Below are 23,890 nucleotides of genomic sequence, written 5' to 3'. Positions count from 1 at the left end.
TGGAACGCTTTCGACACCTTGTGGAGTCAATTCCCCGACGAATTGAGGCTTTTCTGAGGGCACTAGGGGGTGCATATAAAACAGGAAATCACATTTTTGAATGCATTGGACCTTTAATATTGACTCTTTTAGCACATTTCCCCTTGATAATCTCTATATATTTGTCGCCGGTGAACTTCTATATCATCCTGACATGCGTTAGACAGTAAAGAGCCAACTTCCTCCAGTGCAGGTTGAAAAATACTGCAAAACTGTATCGATCAATGATTAAATAAGCTCTTAACCTTGGCCGGGCGCTAGACCCCCAGGCCAGCGAGTTAATTAATGTACTAACAGTCATAATATTTGTGCTCTGCACGGGTGGGTACATAAAAAATTATCTATTGTGTAGGCAGTTTGTCAGCACAACGATGTCCCAATGTAGCTCCTCCATGCTAGGGACCCGTGCTGTGCATATATCAATATTATGGGGAGGGAATTTGTGCCATGGAGAGGAAAGTCAGTCTGTTAATATTTCCTATTTTTCATCAGGAACATTACTCATACTCTACTCCTGGGAATCCGTGGGATCTTAGCGGCTGTACATCGATGTGGCTTTTAATGATGCCTCACTAACATGACAATGGATGCATACCATCCATAGGACAAGCCTACACACCAGCAGGCAGAGAGAGAGAGCAAGATCCACTGACATCCGCTCCTATTCCCTCTTCTCTGCTCCCACCAGTGGGCAGGAAGGAATCCCAGACCTGGATCAAAATCATATCTCAATGACCTTTCAACAGCCCCTTAACACCACCAACCAGCCAAACACCAACCAGCAAGGAGAAAGGCTCCTCATAAACAGGCCTCTCTGAGGGAGTAGAGACACGGTGATATCACTCTTTATAGGTTTATTGATTTCTTCTCACGATGCAACTATTAACATTGAGCTGTGTGGTTGCCGTGGAGGCTCTATGCAGATAGGGGCTTTGGTTACACCCCGGCCTCGCATCACGTCGAAGGGGGAGGCGGAGGGTAAAGAGGGAGCATGCTTTTATAAATCAGGTCAACTGGGATGCATTACAGCATTTGGAGGTGTTAAAACAGGCCCTCCTCCGAGAGTATGTTGGCATTGCCCCCACTTGTAAATTAGCCATGCTCCCAAGTCGAGGGGGGGGGGGGGGGGGGGGGGCTACACAAGGCTAGCCATGTTTTGCTCAGCACAGCACTAACACAGAGGTTCTAAACCCAGAGGCGCAACACCGTGAGACTTCCGAGAACACTTGAGAAACAGACCAAACAGACCAGGCAAGGGTTTGGAGTTTGAGAAGTCAATGAGAGAAGTGAAAAATTCTGCCTTAGTTGTTAAAAAATTTTAAATCTAAAGGTACCACTTAAATTCGAGCCAATGTCCTCAGTAGTTGAACATGTTATTACTTCAACCTCATCAAAGTGACAGACTGACACGTTTTAATTTTCATCAAAAACGATTTTATATCAAAGGAGTGCCTTCGATTCGACGGACTGCACATGCACAGTTTGGCGTGAGACAACCGTCGGGCCCCATGGTCTGTTTCTACAGATTAGCTAAGCTAGCCAATGTCACCATTACATCGCCTACAAGTGTGATCTGGTATTACTATTGGAGAAGCAGTTTTAGCCTATCTTTATAGTGCACTATATTTGACACTACTGCATCAATAACCCAATGAGGTACCACAGAGCCTCTTAAAGTATGCCCTCTGCAGTTCACAACAGACTTTGCAAAGTAAAACAGAACAGGAAGATTAACATTTCAATAGGAATGTCAAAGTTTGAAAAAGAGCACCAGCATGTGGTGGTCTCCGAAAGAGGTGCCGGTTAACTGTCCCAGCGCCACAGCTAGAGGACGGAAATCTCCAGTAGGAGACAGGGATACAAGTCACACTTTATTTTCACACACGACAAACAGGAAGAGGAGACTAGTAGTAGTGATAGTGTATAGTGGTTGTATGGTCAGTGACGTACTAACATACGGTTGGGAAGTCCAGGAGGCTTGTCCTCGTAGGAAGGGTCCAGTGGTGAGTTGTGTTGAGGCGGTGCAAAGTTCTTCTGACCTGTTGTCTCTCTGCACCCCTGTGTCCAACTATAGATCCGGCAGGAATAGGGATCTGTTACTCCACCTGTTAGGGCCTGTGATTGGCTGACCAGGTCAGCTGACTGATTTCCCTGGCAACCTGGTCCCTAACACAGAGGTGTGAGGTAACCTCTGCCACCGGACAATAGGGTTAGGTTGAGGTGGGGGATGGCAGCCTACTTCAGCAGTAAAAGTCTCTTCAGTCCCAAAGCCACGGAAAGTTTGAATGGTTAATGCCTGTGGGTTTAATTATAAAAGTTAGGGGGTTTTGTACAAAGTTCACATTTAGTGTTGACAGATAAATATCTCTATCTGTTTAGTTTTATGTATAATGTGTACTGCCCTTCTCCTATTTCAGGTAGGATTAGAGTATCCTGTCCTGCCAATGACCCACTGCCATTCAAAAGACCAGGACATATCCCCCATGACTCCAGTTGACAAGAGAGAGAAAAATAAATAATGGCCAGGTAAGTCAACAGATCAACCCTCAGAGAGAGGCCAGAGGTGTGAGCTCTCTTTGGGCTAACACAGGCTCCAATGAGGCGGGCAAAACAAAGCCAAGCCCTCAGTCAGCACCACAATGGAGACTCTGTCAGAGAGAATGGTGGAGGGGGAGGGAGGAGAGGAGGATGGAGAGGGGGAACAAACAGAACACAAGGGTTTCACAAACAACCTGTCACAAGGCATTCAGCAGGACAGGTCTGACTGGGCGGCGAAGGCTGAGCTCATAGCCAGAACCAAAGGGTGAGAGAGGGGTCAACTCTCTATGGCATTATGGGAGAGGAGGCAAGAAGAGGAGAGGCTGAGGTAGGCTGCTGTGTATGAGAGAGGGAGGGAGAAGAGAGACAAAGAAAGGATATCCTCGACAAAGCTAAATCCTAAGGTTATTATCTATGCTAAATTATTAGCTAGGTCTAAAGTTATTAGCTAGGGTCTAACGTTATTAGCTAGGTCTGAAGTTATTAGCTATGTCTAAGGTTAATAGCTCGGTCTAAGGTTATTCGTTTGTGTCACGGTTGAGTGCAAATTCAAGGCAGAGATGAGGCCAGGGTCAGTGATAGGACTAATGCTAGAGCTAGTGATATAGTTTGTGCTAAGGTTGAGTTTCAATGTCAGGTGAAACTATGACAGGGATACAATATCTGTTCTGGTTTAAAATAATCAAGCTTTTTGTGCAGAAAGACATATTTGCGCCAATAATGTTAATTTGGTACTAGATGGGTGTAATTTGCAACAATAATTTGAATAACAAGGCCATGGAATAGTCATAGTGGTGTGTTTTATTGATTTATCTTTTGAGTGGCACAAGTTTATAATTCTGTCTCCAGGAGGTTGACAGCTTGTCTCCAGGAGTTTGACAAGTCGTCACCCTGACCCTGGAGTCAAAGCTGTTGAGAAATGCCCAAAAAAGCTGACAAAAAAGCTGAACTTTTTTGGAGTAAACACAGCTTTCCTCCTTGACCTGGATTGGTGTGTGCTCACTGGGATTTAATGTTGTTTACCTTTACCTACCTTGAAGGAGGGGAACATATCTTTCAATGGGTCACCTTTCTGTATGACGGTGAATGGTAGGAAAATATATATTCTTGTGTACCAAAGGCAGGTCAGGGTTTATTGAGGACGTGTCCTTCTCCTAAGTTTGCAAAATATAACAAAACTGCAAATGGAAAGCTTTCAAGTTTTAAATAGAAAATCTACCCTTTACTTACATCATCGATTAAATTAAATTTATACAATTGTGAGACCAGGAAAAAAGTGTTAAACTTACAGTGAAGATAGTAATGATACTAAAAAACAATGATTCTCATCATAATTCATTCAACAAATTTGTTGCATCATTTCATTCCTCTATATAGTGATCCACATTTCCATCCTCTTTCAGATTCGCCACATAAACCGTGAATGTGAACCACCATTTCAGAGAAATAAGAATGGAATCTGTTGAACATTGCTGCAACTGTCACACAAAAAATATTGTAACGGGCTGGCTCCAAGCTGCTAACACTGCTCACGGGTGTTTTTATACACCAGTATTTATTTGACCATTATGTTAAATTATCCCCATAAAGCTACACTTGGCAGCATCCTCCTTGGAAGCTCTCTGTGAACCACTTACAGTAAGTGTACCACTGGGGGTTAGTCTATTCCATAGCCCCTACATGCCCACTTTACTATAGAAATAAGACTTCTTCGGTCATGCTCTGCCCCCTTCCTGGTCAGCAATGATGTTTTTTTGTGTGCGTGCACATCATTTCCATTGGTGACAAATGTTTGGTTGTTGGTATACTTTTAGTACGTGTTTGTGCTTGATGTAGTGGGCTGTTTATCTTGCTGTTGAATCGACACCAGCCACTCTAATGGGGAAGTAGATGGTACATAAAGCATCTGTTTCCACAGAGTTACAGAACTCGTTTTTATTTAAAAACTGATAGATAATCTAATATGATGGTAAAACAGAAAATTATCTAACAGAAACACTGTATTTCAGTGCATACTCAATAGGAGATAAAAAAAACGCAATCTGTAATGGCTTGAAATGCAATGCATTTAACTTCAGTCAATGGGAACAGATCTCACCTGAGCCACAATAACCCAAGCCAAGGACGCAAAACATGAGAGTTTGTTGACAGATCAAGGAAAATTCATATGACAAGAAAGATCAGTTTTCCACTTACCAAAACAGTAGTTGTTGCTAGGTTACTCTGTATGTTTAAAACGAAGGGCTGCTGCTCTCTCTGTAATCCAAAGGCAGCATGGGGTACAGGCCACAGTGAACCCCAGTTAGAGAGATTGGTTAGCCCCAGAGCAGAGGGGCCAAGCTCTGTTCAGACCACCTCTATTGAGGGTCCCGGAACCCAGGAGGCTAAGTGGCAGCCGGAAAATCACAGCTACAGGATCAGCCCATGTGCATTAGGAATGCAGCCCCCAGCCCTCAGAGAGGGATACAGTAAAGGATTAGTACAGAGGACACAATGTGGAGGGATTTCCTCCCAGGGCTGGACACAGCATAGTCAAACACCTCTTGAGGCTCTCCTGAGCCCTGGAGATGCCCTTCGTCAGAGGACCTGTAGAAGGGGCACCAGAAGCTAGGGGTTATGATAATAGTGCCCAACATGGCAAGGGAAACGTTTCAGTGGAAAAGTGAAACATTTGTGTGTACAGTACAGTGCATTCGGAAAGTTCTTTCCCCTCATCAACCTACACACATTACCCCATAATGATGAAGCAAAAACAGTTTTTTTGACATTTTTGCAAAACTACAAAACTGAAATATCACATTTACATAAGTATTCAGACCCTTTACTCAGTACTTTGCTGAAGCACCTTTGGCAGTGATTTCAGCCTCGAGTCTTCTTGGGTATGACTCTGTCAATCACCACATTCTTATCGGCAGACTCAACAGCCTTGGTTTCTCAAATGACTGCCTCGCCTGATTCACCAACTACTTATCAGACAGAGTTCAGTGTGTCAAATCGGAGGGCCTGTTGTCTGGACCTCTGGCAGTCTCTATGGGGGTACCACAGGGTTCAATTCTCAGGCTGACTCTTTACTCTGTATACATCAATGATGTCGCTCTTGCTGCTGGTGATTCTCTGATCCACCTCTATGCAGATGACACCATTCTAGATACATCTGGCCCTTCATTGGAATTAACCTCCAGACGAGCTTCAATGCCATACAACTCTCCATCCGTGGCCTCCAACTGCTCTTAAATGCAAGTAAAACTAAATGCATGCTCTTCAACCGATCGCTGCCCACACCTGCCCGCCCGTCCAGCATCACTACTCTGGACGGTCCTGACTTATGTCAGAATATGTGGACAACTACAAATACCTAGGTGTCTGGTTAGACTGTAAACTCTCCTTCCAGACTCACATTAAGCATCTCCAATCCAAAATTAAATCTAGAATCGGCTTTCTATTTCGCAACATACCATCCTTCACTCATGCTGCCAAACATACCCTCGTAAAACGGACTATCCTACTGATCATCGACTTCGTCTATGAAATTTACAAAATAGCCTCCAACACTCTACTCAGCAAATTGTATGCAGTCTATCACAGTGCCATCTGTTTTGTCACCAAAGCCCCATATACTACCCACCATTGCGACCTGTATGCTCTCGTTGGCTGGACCTCGCTTCATATTCGTCGCCAAACCCACTGGCTCCAGGTCATCTATAAGTCATTGCTAGGTAAAGCCCTGCCTTATCTCAGTTCACGGGTCACCATAACAGCACCCACCTGCAGCACGCGCTCCAGCAGGTATATTTCACTGGTCACCCCCAAAGCCAATTCCTCCTTTGGCCGCCTTTCCTTCCAGTTCTCTGCTGCCAATGACTGGAACGAATTGCAAAACTCACTGAAGCTGGAGATTCATATCTCCTCCACTAACTTTAAGCATCAACTGTCAGAGCAGCTCACATATCATTGCACCTGTACATAGCCCATCTGTAAATAGCCCATCCAACTACCTCATCCACATATTGTTTTTTGTTGTTGCTCCTTTGCACCCCAGTATCTCTACTTGCACATTCATCTTCTGCACATCTATCACTCCAGTGTTTAATTGCTATATTGTAATTACTTCTCCACTATGGCCTATTTATTGCCTTGCCTCACTAATCTTACGTCATTTGCACACACTGTATATATATTTTTTCTATTTTTTCTTATTGTGTTATTGACTGTACTTTTGTTTATTCCATGTGTAACTCTGTGTTGTTGTTTGTGTCGCACTGCTTTGCTTTATCTTGGCCAGGTCGCAGTTGTAAATGAGAACTACCTGGTTAAATAAACGTGAAATAAAAATAAATCAAAAAAATGAAGCTAAAAGCTTGGCACACCTGTATTTGTGGAGTTTCTCTTATTGTTCTCTGCAGATCCTCTCAAGCTCTTTCAGGTTGGATGGGGAGCGTCGCTGCACAGCTATTTCCAGGTTTCTCCAGAGATGTTCAATCAGGTTCAAGTCCAGGCTCTGGCTGAGCCACTCAAGGACATTCAGAGACTTGTCCCGAAGCCACTCCTGTGTTTTCCTGGCTTTGTGCTTAGGGTCTTTGTCCTGTTGTAAGGTAAACCTTCACCCCCAGTCTGAGGTGCTGAGCGCTCTGGAGCAGGTTTTCATCAAGAATCTCTCTGTACTTTGCTCCGTTCATCTTTGCCTCGATCCTAACTAGTCTCCCATTCCCTGCCGCTGATAAACATCCTCACAGCATGATGCTGCCACAACCATGCTTCACTGTAGGGATGGTGCCAGGTTTCCTCCAGAGAAACTCCCCAAATACAGGTGTGCCAAGCTTGTAGCGTCATTATGGGGTATTATGTGTAAATTGAATTCATTTTAGAATAAAGCTGCAAAGCAACAAAATGTGGAAAAAGTGATTACTTTTTGAAAGCACTGTATATGATATCACAGGCCAATATCACGACAAAACCAATCCTTAGGCCCCGAGTCAATGGCAAGAGTGAAAAAAGCTCCTCATGTACTAAACTTTCTCTCTTATTCCAAGAATCACGATGAGTACTTCATTTATTTTCTGAAACTTGCGCACTGCTCATTTTCCCCCATGCAGAATTCAAAGACAGGCTCTTTTGACATCAATTTACACTACCACAATGGCACTGTTCTGGGGGGGGGGGCAGATATAGTGTCAGCCCCTCGCACTTGACCTATGACCTGTAACATACAGGCAAAAGTGCATTTCCTAATTTACGGCAAGGCGAGGTACGCCACAGTGCCCTATCTTCCCTCAGCGAGGTGACAGCCTCATAAGACTTTATGGAAATGAACTGCAAAGCAGGGCCAATTAGACCTGTATTATTTAGAACTACTTCTCATTCTTTTCACCCTGAATAATAACACCGATATCCTTTCACTCTACGGCAAATGAATGTGAGGCTGGTTGCCAGACAACCAGCTCTGCCATCGAAAATGGGGACGTGGAAGGAAAAAAAGAAAAAATTGAGATAGCCAGCAAAGATGTTGAAATGAAAAATGGTCAGACAGGAGTTACACTATATGTTAATAAGTTATTAATAATTAGACATTCATTATTATACCATCCATTTATATAGTAAAACAAACAGCTGTGCATGTAAAAACAAATAGCTGTGAATATAAAATCTAATATTATATCTGAAAGTGTTATATTGGAATAATATGCAAGTTTAGATTTTTTTTAGTGTTCAGAGTAAACTTTCCCAGGTTCAGTACCTTTTTTCTCTCCAAATGTGTGAAACAACTGGGAATTAGGCATTTGTGTAACATATTTTCAGTTGACTACCAAAAGATAGGGGTCTTAGCGTGATACACTGTCTTCATTTCCTTTTCTCAGGTCTCTGACTGAGGGAGCAGAGAGCAGGGAGGAGGGACCCTGTTCTATGAGGTAGAATACACTGTGGAAGTTGCAAAGGGCAGAGTCTCTAGGAAATCTACTCTTTCTTTGAAAAAATGTCACGGGAGAGATAGGAGATTGGCACCACAAAGAGCCGAAAATAGCAAGGGCTGCTACGCGTTGTCAGACAGGATTTGGGCTGAGACACTGACTTTTGTTCTGGGGAGTGTCGCCCTCTGAAAGGGAGATGGAAGGTGTAAAAATTTATCTTTTTCCTGGTTATGTGCGGTAAACAGCCCAATAATGTATGCTGGAACGTCTGCTCCTAATGTCACAATTATTTATTGTCTACAGAAGGAGAACTCCCCATACTCACTCACGTTTAGTGGAGGCAAAACAAAGTATTATTCTCTGCTTCTTTGCCCAAATGAAGAGTGGCATCGGTGGTCACAGAGCGGTGCGATGTTGACAGAGTGGGGAATTCATCCAAGGTGTAGGGCCTGGTCAGGAGATGAACGTGAGTCTCTTAGCCCCCGTCCATTCCTATAACTCCCAATGCTCTCACATTCAGTATTCCTCTTTTTTTCCTCCCCTCCGTAACAAAGGCCTCATATATTTATAATGCAGGTTTGCCCCAAGGCCACATACAGTGGGGCAAAAAAGTATTTAGTCAGCCACCAATTGTGCAAGTTCTCCCACTTAAAAAGATGAGAGAGGCCTGTAATTTCATCATCATAGGTACACTTCAACTATGACAGACAAAATGAGAAAAAATAATCCAGAAAATCACATTGTAGGATTTTTAATGAATTTATTTGCAAATAATGGAGGAAAATAAGTATTTGGTCAATAACAAAAGTTTATCTCAATACTTTGTTATATACCCTTTGTTGGCAATGACAGAGGTCAAACGTTTTCTGTAAGTCTTCACAAGGTTTTCACACACTGTTGCTGGTATTTTGGCTCATTCCTTCATGTAGATCTCCTCTAGAGCAGTGATGTTTTGGGGCTGTTGCTGGGCAACATGGACTTTCAACTCCCTACAAAGATTTTCTATGGGGTTGAGATCTGGAGACTGGCTAGGCCACTCCAGGACATTGAAATGCTTCTTACGAAGCCACTCCTTCGTTGCCCGGGCGGTGTGTTTGGGACCATTGTCATGCTGAAAGACCCAGCCACGTTTCATCTTCAATGCCCTTGCTGATGGAAGGAGGTTTTCACTCAAAATCTCACGATACATGGCCCCATTCATTCTTTCCTTTACACAGATCAGTCGTCCTGGTCCCTTTGCAGAAAAACAGCCCCAAAGCATGATGTTTCCACCCCCATGCTTCACATTAGGTATGGTGTTCTTTGGATGCAACTCAGCATTCTTTGTCCTCCAAACACAACGAGTTGAGTTTTTACCAAAAAGTTTCATCTGATCATATGACATTCTCCCAGTCTTCTTCTGGATCATCCAAATGCTCTCTAGCAAACTTCAGACGGGCCTGGACATGTACTGGCTTAAGCAGGGGGACATGTCTGGCACTGCAAGATTTGAGTCCCTGGCGGCGTAGTGTGTTACTGATAGTAGGCTTTGTTACTTTGGTCCTAGCTCTCTGCAGGTCATTCACTAGGTCCCCCCGTGTGGTTCTGGGATTTTTGCTCACCGTTCTTGTGATCATTTTGACCCCACAGGGTGAGATCTTGCGTGGAGCCCCAGATCGAGGGAGATTATCAGTGGTCTTGTATGTCTTCCATTTCCTAATAATTGCTCCCACAGTTGATTTCTTCAAACCAATCTGCTTACCTATTGCAGATTCAGTCTTCTCAGCCTGGTGCAGGTCTACAATTTTGTTTCTGGTGTCCTTTGACAGCTCTTTGGTCTTGGCCATAGTGGAGTTTGGAGTGTGACTGTTTGAGGTTGTGGACAGGTGTCTTTTATACTGATAACAAGTTCAAACAGGTGCCATTAATGCAGGTAACGAGTGGAGGACAGAGGAGCCTCTTAAAGAAGAAGTTACAGGTCTGTGAGAGCCAGAAATATTGCTTGTTTGTAGGTGACCAAATACTTATTTTCCACCATAATTTGCAAATAAATTCATTAAAAATCCTACAATGTGATTTTTCGTGATTTTTTTTCTCATTTTGTCTGTCATAGTTGAAGTGAACCTATGATGTAAATTACAGGCCTCTCTCATCTTTTTAAGTGGGAGAACTTGCACAATTGGTGGCTGACTAAATACTTTTTTGCCCCACTGTAATAGGATTAGGAATAATTTAGACAATTTACAAAAACAAATCACATGGCAAGGCTTAGAATTTGCTAATAACTTCTCCATAGCTGATAGATCAAAGAAAAGCTCTGGACTCCAGAGCCGGCCAGTAGTTTGACCCTGGTCTGGCATTTTTAATGAAAGGGTTAATCTTCTCAAAGGTGACTATTCAGGAGCAAGTGGTGTGACCAAATGAAGAATTCAAGTCTGGGATAAAAAAGGAGAATAGTGGTCGTGAGGGTGCTGGGATGACAGGGAGGAAGCCGTGAGCTAAAGCTGTGTGACGCATCTCCTCTTGTCTGTTGTCTGTACAGAGATGGCCAGGCCTCTCTTCTCTTTGATTCACACTCCTCCACAGCAAAGGAGAGAAAGAAAAGAGTAAAGGGCAGAGAAAAGGAATTTGGTTGAAAACCTTACAGAGAGCAAGCTCAAGGCTATTTCATGGAAGGTTACTCACAAACCTGCAGCACTACCACAAAACAGTTATATCAACAAGAAAACTTATTGTTGAACCTTGGGAACACGCACACCCGTATACGCACGTACGCCCCCCCCCCCCCCCCACACACACACACACACACAAACACACATTGTTCGCTCTCATTAAGGCCAATTTCTCTCCAAAAGCACCTGAAATTAGAAAGTATACTGTAGCTGTTCTGCCGAAAACTATGTCGCTGAACACCTCTTGTGCTACTGTAAGCACACTGCCCATCCCTCTTCTGATGAATTAGAGTTGAATACCTTCCAAAAGGAGCGGGTGAGAGCGATGATAGAAAAAATAGATGCATTTATAAGTGTATTATATTTTACTGGATAAGTAGGTTTGGAAATCTCATATTGACAGCATGAAAATGGGCCAAGCAGTAATTAGGAACAAATGAAATGGCTTATCACTTAGCAAGTTACCGTGCCAACCACTTGGCCGTGCTCGGAGGGATTAATCAGGGAGACTATTGACATTACATTGTTCCACAATTATCATTCATACGTTTTATTGTAATTGGTAATTTTTCACACAGAGGAACTAAGGTGTCTGCGTAATGTTCCAGACAAAATGAGCATGTCCCAAATATCAACATGAATCAAATTCCCAAAAATATGTACAGTTGAAGTCGAAAGTTTACATACACGGAACCCAAACCAGCTGTGCGCGTACGCCATCGTGTGCCATCGTGCGCCATCGCGCATAAATGTATCTTGTCCCCCTACACCAAACGTGATCATGACATTAATTTGGGGACAGGTCGAAAAGCATTAAACATTTATGGCAATTTAGCTTGCAAATCAAATCAAATTTATTTATACAGCCCTTCGTACATCAGCTGATATCTCAAAGTGCTGTACAGAAACCCAGCCTAAAACCCCAAACAGCATGCAATGCAGGTGTAGAAGCACGGTGGCTAGGAAAAACTCCCTAGAAAGGCCAAAACCTAGGAAGAAACCTAGAGAGGAACCAGGCTATGTGGGGTGGCCAGTCCTCTTCTGGCTGTGCCGGGTGGAGATTATAACAGAACATGGCCAAGATGTTCAAATGTTCATAAATGACCAGAATGGTTGAATAATAATAAGGCAGAACAGTTGAAACTGGAGCAGCAGCACGGCCAGGTGGACTGGGGACAGCAAGGAGTCATCATGTCAGGTATTCCTGGGGCATGGTCCTAGGGCTCAGGTCAGTTTAAACTGGAGCAGCAGCACGGTCAGGTGGACTGGGGACAGCAAGGAGTCATCATGTCAGGTATTCCTGGGGCATGGTCCTAGGGCTCAGGTCCTCCGAGAGAGAGAAAGAAAGAGAGAATTAGAGAGAGCATATGTGGGATGGCCAGTCCCTCTTCTGGCTGTGCCGGGTGGAGATTATAACAGAACATGGCCAAGATGTTCAAATGTTCATAAATGACCAGCATGGTCGAATAATAATAAGGCAGAACAGTTGAAACTGGAGCAGCAGCACGGCCAGGTGGACTGGGGACAGCAAGGAGTCATCATGTCAGGTAGTCCTGGGGCATGGTCCTAGGGCTCAGGTCCTCCGAGAGAGAGAAAGAAAGAGAGAATTAGAGAATGCACACTTAGATTCACACAGGACACCGAATAGGACAGGAGAAGTACTTCAGATATAACAAACTGACCCTAGCCCCCCGACACAAACTACTGCATCATAAATACTGGAGGCGGAGACAGGAGGGGTCAGGAGACACTGTGGCCCCATCCGAGGACACCCCCGGACAGGGCCAAACAGGAAGGATATAACCCCACCCACTTTGCCAAAGCACAGCCCCCACACCACTAGAGGGATAGAGGGGGGGGGCAACCCAGACAGGATGACCACATCAGTGACTCAACCCACTCAGGTGACGCACCCCCTCCAGGGACGTCATGAGAGAGCCCCAGTAAGCCAATGACTCAGCCCCTGTAATAGGGTTAGAGGCAGAGAATCCCTTTGGAAAGAGGGGAACCGGCCAGGCAGAGACAGCAAGGGCGGTTCGTTGCTCCAGAGCCTTTCCGTTCACCTTCCCACTCCTGGGCCAGACTACACTCAATCATATGACCCACTGAAGAAATTAGTCTTCAGTAGAGACTTAAAGGTTGAGACCGAGTTTGCGTCTCTGACATGGGTAGGCAGACCGTTCCATAAAAATGGAGCTCTATAGGAGAAAGCCCTGCCTCCAGCTGTTTGCTTAGAAATTCTAGGGACAATTAGGAGGCCTGCGTCTTGTGACCGTAGCGTACGTGTAGGTATGTACGGCATGACCAAATCAGAGAGATAGGTAGGAGCAAGCCCATGTAATGCTTTGTAGGTTAGCAGTAAAACCTTGAAATCAGCCCTTGCTTTGACAGGAAGCCAGTGTAGAGAGGCTAGCACTGGAGTAATATGATCAAATTTTTTGGTTCTAGTCAGGATTCTAGCAGTCGTATTTAGCACTAACTGAAGTTTATTTTATGCTTTATCCGGGTAGCCGGAAAGTAGAGCATTGCAGTAGTCTAACCTCGAAGTGACAAAAGCATGGATTAATTTTTCTGCATCATTTTTGGACAGAAAGTTTCTGATTTTTGCAATGTTACGTAGATGGAAAAAAGCTGTCCTTGAAATGGTCTTGATATGTTCTTCAAAAGAGAGATCAGGGTCCAGAGTAACGCCGAGGTCCTTCACAGTTTTATTTGAGATGACTGTACAACCATTAAGATTAATTGTCAGATTCAACAGAAGATCTCTTTGTTTCTTGGGACCTAGAACAAGCATCTCTGTTTTGTCCGAGTTTAAAAGTAGAAAGTTTGCATCCATCCACTTCCTTATGTCTAAAACGCATGCTTCTAGCAAGGGCAATTTTGGGGCTTCACCATGTTTAATTGAAATGTACAGCTGTGTGTCATCCGCATAGCAGTGAAAGTTAACATTATTTTAAAACATTAGTTTTCGAATAACATCCCCAAGAGGTAAAATATATAGTGAAAACAATAGTGGTCTTAAAACGGAACCTTGAGGAACACCAAAATTTACAGTTGATTTGTCAGAGGACAAACCATTCACAGAGACAAAGTGATATCTTTCCGACAGATAAGATCTAAACCAGGCCAGAACTTGTCAGTGTAGACCAATTTGGGTTTCCAATCTCTCCAAAAGAATGTGGTGATCGATGGTATCAAAAGCAGCACTAAGGTCTAGGAGAACGAGGACAGATGCAGAGCCTCGGTCCGATGCCATTAAAATGTCATTTACCACCTTCACAAGTGCCGTCTCAGTGCTATGATGGGGTCTAAAACCAGACTGAAGCATTTCGTATACATTGTTTGTCTTCAGGAAGGCAGTGAGCGCAACAGCCTTTTCTAAAATTTTTGAGAGGAATGGAAGATTCGATATAGGCCAATAGTTTTTTATATTTTCTGGGTCAAGGTTTGGCTTTTTCAAGAGAGGCTTTATTACTGCCACTTTTAGTGAGTTTGGTACACATCCGGTGGATAGAGAGCCGTTTATTATGTTCAACATAGGAGGGTCAAGCACAGGAAGCAGCTCTTTCAGTAGTTTAGTTGGAATAGGGTCCAGTATGCAGCTTGAAGGTTTAGAGGCCATGATTATTTTCATCATTGTGTCAAGAGATATAGTACTAAAACACTTGAGCGTCTCTCTTGATCCTAGGTCCTGGCAGAGTTGTGCAGACTCAGGACAACTGAGCTTTGAAGGAATACGCAGATTTAAGGAGGAGTCCGTAATTTGCTTTCTAATAATCATAATCTTTTCCTCAAAGAAGTTCATGAATTTATCACTGCTAAAGTGAAAGTCATCCTCTCTTGGGGAATGCTGCTTTTTAGTTAGCTTTGCGACAGTATCAAAAAGGAATTTCGGATTGTTCTTATTTTCCTCAATTAAGTTAGAAAAATAGGATGATCGAGCAGCAATAAGGGCTCTTCGGTACTGCACAGTACTGTCTTTCCAAGCTAGTCGGAAGACTTCCAGTTTGGTGTGGCGCCATTTCCGTTCCAATTTTCTGGAAGCTTGCTTCAGAGCTCAGGTATTTTCTGTGTACCAGGGAGCTAGTTTCTTATGAGAAATGTTTTTAGTTTTTAGGGGTACAACTGCATCTAGGGCATTGCGCAAGGTTAAATTGAGTTCCTCAGTTAGGTGGTTAACTGATTTTTGTCCTCTGACGTCCTTGGGTAGACAGAGGGAATCTGGAAGGACATCAAGGAATCTTTGTGTTGTCTGCGAATTTATAGCACAACTTTTGATGATCCTTGGTTGGGGTCTGAGCAGATTATTTGTTGCAATTGCAAACGTAATAAAATGGTGGTCCGATAGTCCAGGATTATGAGGAAAAACATTAAGATCCACAACATTTATTCCATGGGACAAAACTAGGTCCAGCGTATGACTGTGACAGTGAGTGGGTCCAGAGACATGTTGGACAAAACCCACTGAGTCGATGATGGCTCCGAAAGTCTTTTGGAGTGGGTCTGTGGACTTTTCCATGTGAATATTAAAGTCACCAAAGATTAGAATATTATCTGCTATGACTACAAGGTCCGATCGGAATTCAGGGAACTCAGTGAGGAACGCTGTATATGGCCCAGGAGGCCTGTAAACAGTAGCTATAAAAAGTGATTGAGTAGGCTGCATAGATTTCATGACTAGAAGCTCAAAAGACGAAAACGTCATTTTTTTTTTGTAAATTGAAATTTGCTATCGTAAATGTTAGCAACACCTCCGCCTTTGCGGGATGCACGGGGGATATGGTCACTAGTGTAGCCAGGAGGTGAGGCCTCATTTAACACAGTAAATTCATCAGGCTTAAGCCATATTTCAGTCAGGCCAATCACATCAAGAATATGATCAGTGATTAGTTCATTGACTATAATTGCCTTTGAAGTAAGGGATCTAACATTAAGTAGCCCTATTTTGAGATGTGAGGTATCATGATCTCTTTCAATAATGACAGGAATGGAGGTGGTCTTTATCCTAGTGAGATTGCTAAGGCGAACACCGCCATGTTTAGTTTTGCCCAACCTAGGTCGAGGCACAGACACGGTCTCAATGGTGATAGCTGAGCTTCCTACACTGACTGTGCTAGTGGCAGACTCCACTATGCTGGCAGGCTGGCTAACAGCCTGCTGCCTGGCCTGCACCCTATTTCATTGTGGAGCTAGAAAATTTGTCCTATTTAGCTAGCTTGCTGTTGCTAGCTAATTTGTCCTGGGATATAAACATCAGGTTGTTATTTTACCTGAAATGCACAAGGTCCTCTACTCCGACAATTAATCCACACATAAAAACGGTCAACCGAATCGTTTCTAGTCATCTCTCCTCCTTCCAGGCTTTTTTATCATTTAACTTATATGGTGAATGGCATCTAAACTTTCAGAGTATTACCACGACAACCGGCAACAGTTCGTCTTTCAATCACCCACGTGGGTATAACCAATGAGGAGAAGGCACGTGGGTACCCGCTTCTATAAACCAATGAGGAGATGGGAGAGGCAAAACTTGCAGCATGATCTGCGTCAGAAATAGGAATTACGTATATTTTAGCCTTTGGTAACATGCGAGCAGTGTGGGTGCAGTAATTGAATGACATAGATTCCTACATTTATTTTGCAAAGCTTGCGCACGTGACGCTAGTGGTGTCGTCAGGGTATTAGGTTGGGGTCATTAAAACTCGTTTTTCAACCACTCCACAAATTTCTTGTTAACAAACTATAGTTTAGGCAAGTCGGTTAGGACATCTACTTTATGCATAACACAATACATTTTTCCAACAATTGTTTACAGACAGATTATTTCACTAATAACTCACTGTATCACAATTCCAGTGGCTCAGAAGTTTACATACACTAAGTTGACTGTGCCTTTAAACAGCTTGGAAAATTCCAGAAAATGATGTCATGGCTGTAGAAGCTTCTGAAAGGCTAATTGACCTAATTTGAGTCAATTGAGGTGTACCTGTGGATGTATTTCAAGGCCTACCTTCAAAGTCAGTGCCTCTTTGATTGACATCATGGGAAAATCAAAAGAAATCAGCAAAGACCTCAGAAAAACAATTGTAAACCTCCACAAGTTTTTTTTTCATCCTTGGGAGCAATTTCCAAACACCAAACACCATGTTCATCTGTACAAACAATAGTACGCAAGTATAAACACTATGGGACCACGCAGCCCTCATACCGCTCAGGAAGGAGACGCATTCTGTCTCCTAGAGATGAACATACTTTGGTGCGAAAAGTGCAAATCAATCCCAGAACAACAGCAAAGGACCTTGTGAAGATGCTGGAGGAAAGAGGTACAAAAGTATCTATATCCACAGTAAAACGAGTCCTATATCGACATAACCTGAAAGGCCTCTCAGCAAGGAAGAAGCCACTGCTCCAAAACCGCCATAAAAAATGCCAGACTATAGTTTGCAACTGCACGTGGGGACAAATATTCTACTTTTTGGAGAAATGTCCTCTGGTCTGATGAAACAAAAATAAAACTGTTTGGCCATAATGACCATCATCATGTTTGGAGGAAAAAGGGGGAGGCTTGCAAGTCGAAGAACACCATCCCAACCGTGAAGCACGGGGGTGGCAGCATCATGTTGAGGGGCTGCTTTGCAGATCTGAAAAAGCGTGTGCGAGCAAGGAGGCCTACAAACCTGACTCAGTTACACCAGCTCTGTCTGGAGGAATGGGCCAGAATTCACCCAACTTATTGTGGGAAGCTTTTGGAAGGCTACCTGAAACGTTTTACCCAAGTTTAACAATTTAAAGGCAATGCTACCAAATACTAATTGAGTGTATGTTAACTTCTGACCCACTGGAAATGTGATTAAAGAAATAAAAGCTTAAATAAATAATTCTCTCCTGTTATTCTGACATTTCTCATTCCTTAATTAACATGATGATCTTAACTGACCTAAGACAGGGAATGTTTACTAGGATTAAATGTCAGGAATTGTGAAAAACTGAGTTTAAATGTATTTGGCTAAGGTGTTTGTAAACGCCGATTTCAAATGTACTGTTTCAGACGCTGGTGATCTCATAACGCAGACTGAATTCAAACAGAAGCTTCAAAATAAGATTTTATAAAATCAGGAAGAACAAGCTGTGTTGATAGTCAACATAAGTAGGACTTTATGGCACATTAAAATGGTGGTCAGTAGTAGGATGAGGATTTGGAGTGAAAACAGAAAATAGGCAGATATTGGAAAAAATGTTTTTATGGTTCAAAAGTCAGTCAGGAATTGTTTGGTTATGTTGCAGAAAGAAGACATATGACCTTTTTCTCTTTGTTATCTAATGTCAATGGGTATGATAGAAGCAGTGTTAGAGTCATAACCTACAGTAATCTCCAGGTCTTGTGTGTCATGTAGTTATTGACCTTAATTGAGATGTTCACAGACTACAAAGTCACATGGTCCTAAAATCACTGACTGCTATAGCATTGACACTTACGTATGATCCAAACACATCACCTGCTTCCTGACTCTAATATCTTCATGGTAACAGTCTCCACATGTGGAAACAACCTTTCTGTTCTCCCACAGCCTGAGGGGGTAATAACGCAAGACTTTACCTAACACTTCTGTAAACCTCTATAAACATGTTAGGCAAAGTCCAGCAGGATGTAATTGCAACTAATATGTTTACAGACTGAGGATCATTGATCTCTTCACAACACAACACGCTCAGTTCATGTCAGGCGGGTCACTGTGGATCCTGTGTCCAATGTGCCCACTCCCTTCATGAGCAACAGTCCCAGTCACCCCAGCCCTGGGAAGTGTTGGAGCGCAACTTAATGAGGTAATTAGTCAAAGGCCAGGCTGATCCTGGGAGGTGAATACCTGTGACATCTTGACCCCAGATTCCTGACACATGTCTCTGGAGAAGGCACAGGAAGACAGGCTTCAAAGGCCAACATCTCCCCTCCCCTCCATCTACCCCCCTCCATCACCACCACCACCAAACACCCAAGGGCCTTGCAATTGGGACCCACACTCAGCCCCTTCTTTGTTTTCAATTACTCCTGTAATACAGTAATGGGCTCTCTCTCCCCTCTCCTCTCTCTCCAGAGGAGGATTGGAGCTCAAATACGTATTACCAACCTAAGTACTTCACCTGTTTACTTGAAAAGGATGTTTCCAGGAAGTGAGAAAGGCAGTGAGAAAGGGAAAATAAATGTCAGACACAAAGCAGGTTGATATTTCTTCCTTTCATCAGGTCACGCTGAATGGAGGCTTCATTAATCACTGTCTGGGAGCCTCTGGTTGGTAGTAGCAGACTACTAAGGCTTTGTTTAAACAGGCAGCCCAATCGTGATTTTTTTTCTCCACTAATTGGTCTTTTGACCAATCAGATCAGCTCTGAAAAAGATTGGATGTGAAAAGAACTTGTGTGATTGGACAAAAGACCAATTAGTGTTAAAGGATCCGAATTGGGCTGCCTGTGTAAACACAGCCTAACTACATTTGGCCCAATCAGGAAGCAGAGAGGCAATAGGAACTGGTACAAGTTGTGCCCCTATCATTACGGAGAGAAAGGGAAAAATTAACCCTAGCAGCTTCACCCGGCTCTTCCTCCATTGATCCGAGGCGTTTGTGGCATCCCCAGAGCGTGGCAGACAATTACAGATACTATTACATCTGCATTGATTTCTTTTAAAGGGGAGCAGAGTGTCTCCAAGCAATTAAAAACATTACAGTTTGGAAGTGGGCCAATTAAACTGGCCCTGGGCCCTGAGGGGGGGTGGTGGAGGAGGGGGGATTGCACACCCCTCAACTGTCAGAATGTCATTCTGTTCTCACTTGGCAGTTTTTAGACACAATGTGTACAGCCTAAAGCTGAGGTTTATTGGGTCCAAAATGAGTGTTAGCCCTCATTTCAAACCTGGACCACAGCAAGAATTTTGCTCTACAATAAAAGTGGTGGTAGATATAAATACCAAAATTCAGCAAATATGCATTTGAAGTGTGTAATTATTTTAGGAATCATTGGTGCCCTTTGACTTCATATAGTTGATAGAATGTCTCCTCAAATTCCAGACTTAAAGGACCTTGGATATGCATTGTATTTCTGTCATCACCTAATTGGCTGCTTCCTTTTCACTTTTAATGTCTGGCTATTCTCTCAACTGGTTTATAATTATGCCAACAACAAAAAAATTCCAGAGGACATTTCTCCAACAGTTCATATTTTTTTAAATTTTGAAATTATATTTGATGAAATGTCACTACATTTAGTATGATATGTTACTTTAAGTTAGGTTACATTACATTGGCCTACCAATGTAATAGCGGCAGTACTATATAATACGAATTGTAGAATGCATAGTATCCTACGTCTTGATCGCATTTGACCCGTTTAGTATGATATATTACGTTTGGCTGCTTTAGTATGATATGCTTCGTTAGGTTAGGGGTTAAGGTTAGGGTTCAGGTTAGGAGTTGTGTTAAAGGGTTAAGGACAGGGGAAAGGTTAGCTAACATGATAAGTAGTTGCAAATCGCAAATTATTGCAAAAAAGTAGTAAGTCATTGCAAAGTTGCTAATTTGCAATAATGCTAAAGTTGTCCGTGATGAGATTCAAACATGCAACGTTTGAGTTGCTAGTTCACATTATACGCCTGTCCAACCAACCTTCCAACCACCCTCTTTTTGTTTTGACCTAAGTAAAATACAGTCCATACTAAACGTAACATATCATACTAATTTGAGTGTCCCAGATCTACATTTACGTTGTTACGTCAAATAAAGTAACCTAATGCAAGGTAACATATCATACTAAATCGAGTAGCATGGAGTTGAGTAAAATATAATACGTTTTCCTCTGAGAACAGGCTGTGCTTACACACTCATGCTCTCTCTGGCTCTCCCTTCCCTCCCCTCTCTCTCTCTCTCTCTCTCTCTCTCTCTCTCTCTCCTCTCTTACACGCACACACAGACGAACGCTCAGACACACACTTCCTCGTCTACCATCTTTTTCCTTCACAAGGGCCTTGCTTGGTCCTCCTTTCCCCTTGAGAGCCTTAGTCATCTGGAACATGCAGCCTTCCTGAAAACAAAGAGGAGGAGATCTAATTGGAGTTGTAGAATGACAGAGGACTGGTAGTACAAGAGGGATAGGTAGATAAGGGATTGATGGGATATGACTTCAGCATGCATGTGTCCATTACCTCTTGAGGCTCGTCAACGCACTTGTTTCCAGGACACCTTGAATCATGTCAGGTGGGCTCTGGGATTGAACAAACCAGCTTTGATTCAAAGTAGGTAAATAATGCCTTGCAAAATAAGAAAGTCATCTTGGTTGAAACATGAAAATACTTCCACACGTAAACAAAGAGCGAGCACTTTAAATAAACAGTGAAAGCTACTTGGCGGGGTGAGGATCGGCGACAATAAAACTGGTGCTGAACCAGTCCTTTTATCACCCAGCTAGAGCGCTGCTGTTGTTTGATGTGTGGAAACAGGCAGGGTTTCTTTAATCCGTAAAGCATTCAAATAAGTACAGTTTTACTGGATTATAACCTCGACAATAACAGGCACTTAAAAACAAACAGACCTAAACAAATGGCGGAGTGGTGGTGGTGGGGGGGAAGGCTTGGCTTAGGCATAAACCCATACATCATATTATGTTCCAATGGGCTGAAATGTATTGCTATTTATCTATTCACCTCCTTGATAAATGTGAGCCATGCTTCCTGGTTGGATTACAGATTTATAGGGTTTCAGAGGCAGCATGTGCATGTAATCAATGGAATTCTCTTCTGTCTGCAAGTTAACAACAACCTCTGGAAGAGAGAGGGAAAGAGACTTTTCAACACAGGAACACCATGGTTCCCATGATTAAAGAGAGGAGAACAGTCAGAGCATCATCAAAGGGAAAGCGTTTCAGAGTTTCTCCTCAGAATTCACTCATTGGCTTTGGAGAGTTGTGTTGTTTTCACAAGAGAACACTCTTTTAAGGAGCTGAGGGTTCATGACCTCTATGAAACCTGTAGCTAAAACATTTGGACCGTTCAGTTCTTAGTACAGTAAATTAAATCAAGATTGACATATCATACAGTACTGTATGCCCTTGATGACATATAAACCGATGGACAGTGTTTGCAATAAACTCATGCCTTGTATCCTCTCCCGAGGTCTGGATTAGGGTACCTTTCCCAAAACCCCCCGGTTATCCACGAATCCTGGTTGGACGATTCCTGGAATTAGGAGGGAATAAGAAGGAAATCTGTGAAACCCAGGGAATTTTGCAACCCTAGTCTGGATATGTGAAATGTATTCATAAAACATAAAGCCTGATCAAGATGTCTTGCTCAGCAAGGTCTCATCTGTCTGTCTGTCTGTCTGTCTGTCTGTCTGTCTGTCTGTCTGTCTGTCTGTCTGTCTGTCTGTCTGTCTGTCTGTCTGTCTGTCTGTCTGTCTGTCTGTCTGTCTGTCTGTCTGTCTGCCTGCCTGCCTGCCTGCCTGTCTGTCTGTCTGTCTGCCTGCCTGCCTGTCTGCCTGCCTGCCTGCATGTCTGTCTGTCTGTCTGCCTGCCTGCCTGCCTGCCTGCCTGCCTGCCTGCCTGCCTGCCTGCCTGCCTGCCTGCCTGCCTGCCTGTCTGCCTGCCTGCCTGCCTGCCTGCCTGCCTGCCTGCCTGCCTGCCTGCCTGCCTGTCTGCCTGCCTGCCTGTCTGCCTGCCTGCATGCCTGCCTGCCTGCCTGCCTGCCTGCCTGTCTGCCTGTCTGTCTGCCTGTCTGTCTGTCTGTCTGTCTGCCTGCCTGTCTGCCTGCCTGCCTGCCTGCCTGCCTAGCTGGCTGGGAAGGGAGGATGTTAAAAACTGCAGTTGTTTTGTTTCTCCCTCTCTGCTTTTTTCTTTATTCATGTTGTGTAATAGTTGGAATTGCAATCTGTCAATCTGTCATCTGTAGCAATGTGGAATATACATCAAAATAACCCAGATCAGACGGGGGGCAGGGTTAGCCAATGATTTTGCCAGGAGTAAATCTTGTATGACAGAATAATATGACTGTCTCCGATGCTATATGGGATAGGCTACTTACTGTATACTTCTGCTCATGTGGGATGTGCCGGGCAGTAGGATACAGTATGTGGAGGCTTTAGATGGTGGCAGGCTTTACTTTTGTTTCTGTCAAGAATAGCAGTGTAGTTGAGGGTTTATTTTACGTAAGCGTTTACCAGCTTTTGTGAAATAATGCATTGAAAGTGTAGGAGGCATAACTTTGTTCATCACAAACGGCTATCAGCGCTTACCCACAACATCCCTGGTCAAGAAGGAACGGTAATGGAACAACATTTAAAACATATCAAAACCTCTACCAACTGGGATTCAGATCCAATGTTTCCTCCATTATCAGCACAACTATGACTCACAATCACAGCATCAACCCCATCATTCAAATGTGTCATTTCTGAGAAAGCCCCTCTGGTGCAACCAACAAAACCCCACTAAAAACAAGAAGATGTGAATGAAATCAGTGGGCCCGCTACAGATAATACCCAGCACTCTCTAATGACACTCATTCAGGTCCGATTTGGAAGGGTTGAATGAGGTGAAATTGAAATGCCTGGACATGTCCAGGACCAAATGGGAAACCAGATTCTACATGGGTCAAAGACAAGAGAAATAGTGAGCTGAGATAAAATGGGGAGAGCTAGGCAGGGGGAGATTCTCATGCAAATGGTTTGCTAGAGGACACACCATGCCACTTCCATTAAGGGGACTGTTGCATCA

Source organism: Oncorhynchus mykiss, chromosome 25 (assembly GCF_057628025.1).
Source record: "Oncorhynchus mykiss isolate SJ-2025 chromosome 25, ASM5762802v1, whole genome shotgun sequence".
Classification (NCBI taxonomy): domain Eukaryota; kingdom Metazoa; phylum Chordata; class Actinopteri; order Salmoniformes; family Salmonidae; genus Oncorhynchus; species Oncorhynchus mykiss.
Note: the sequence above shows the minus strand (reverse complement) of the source record.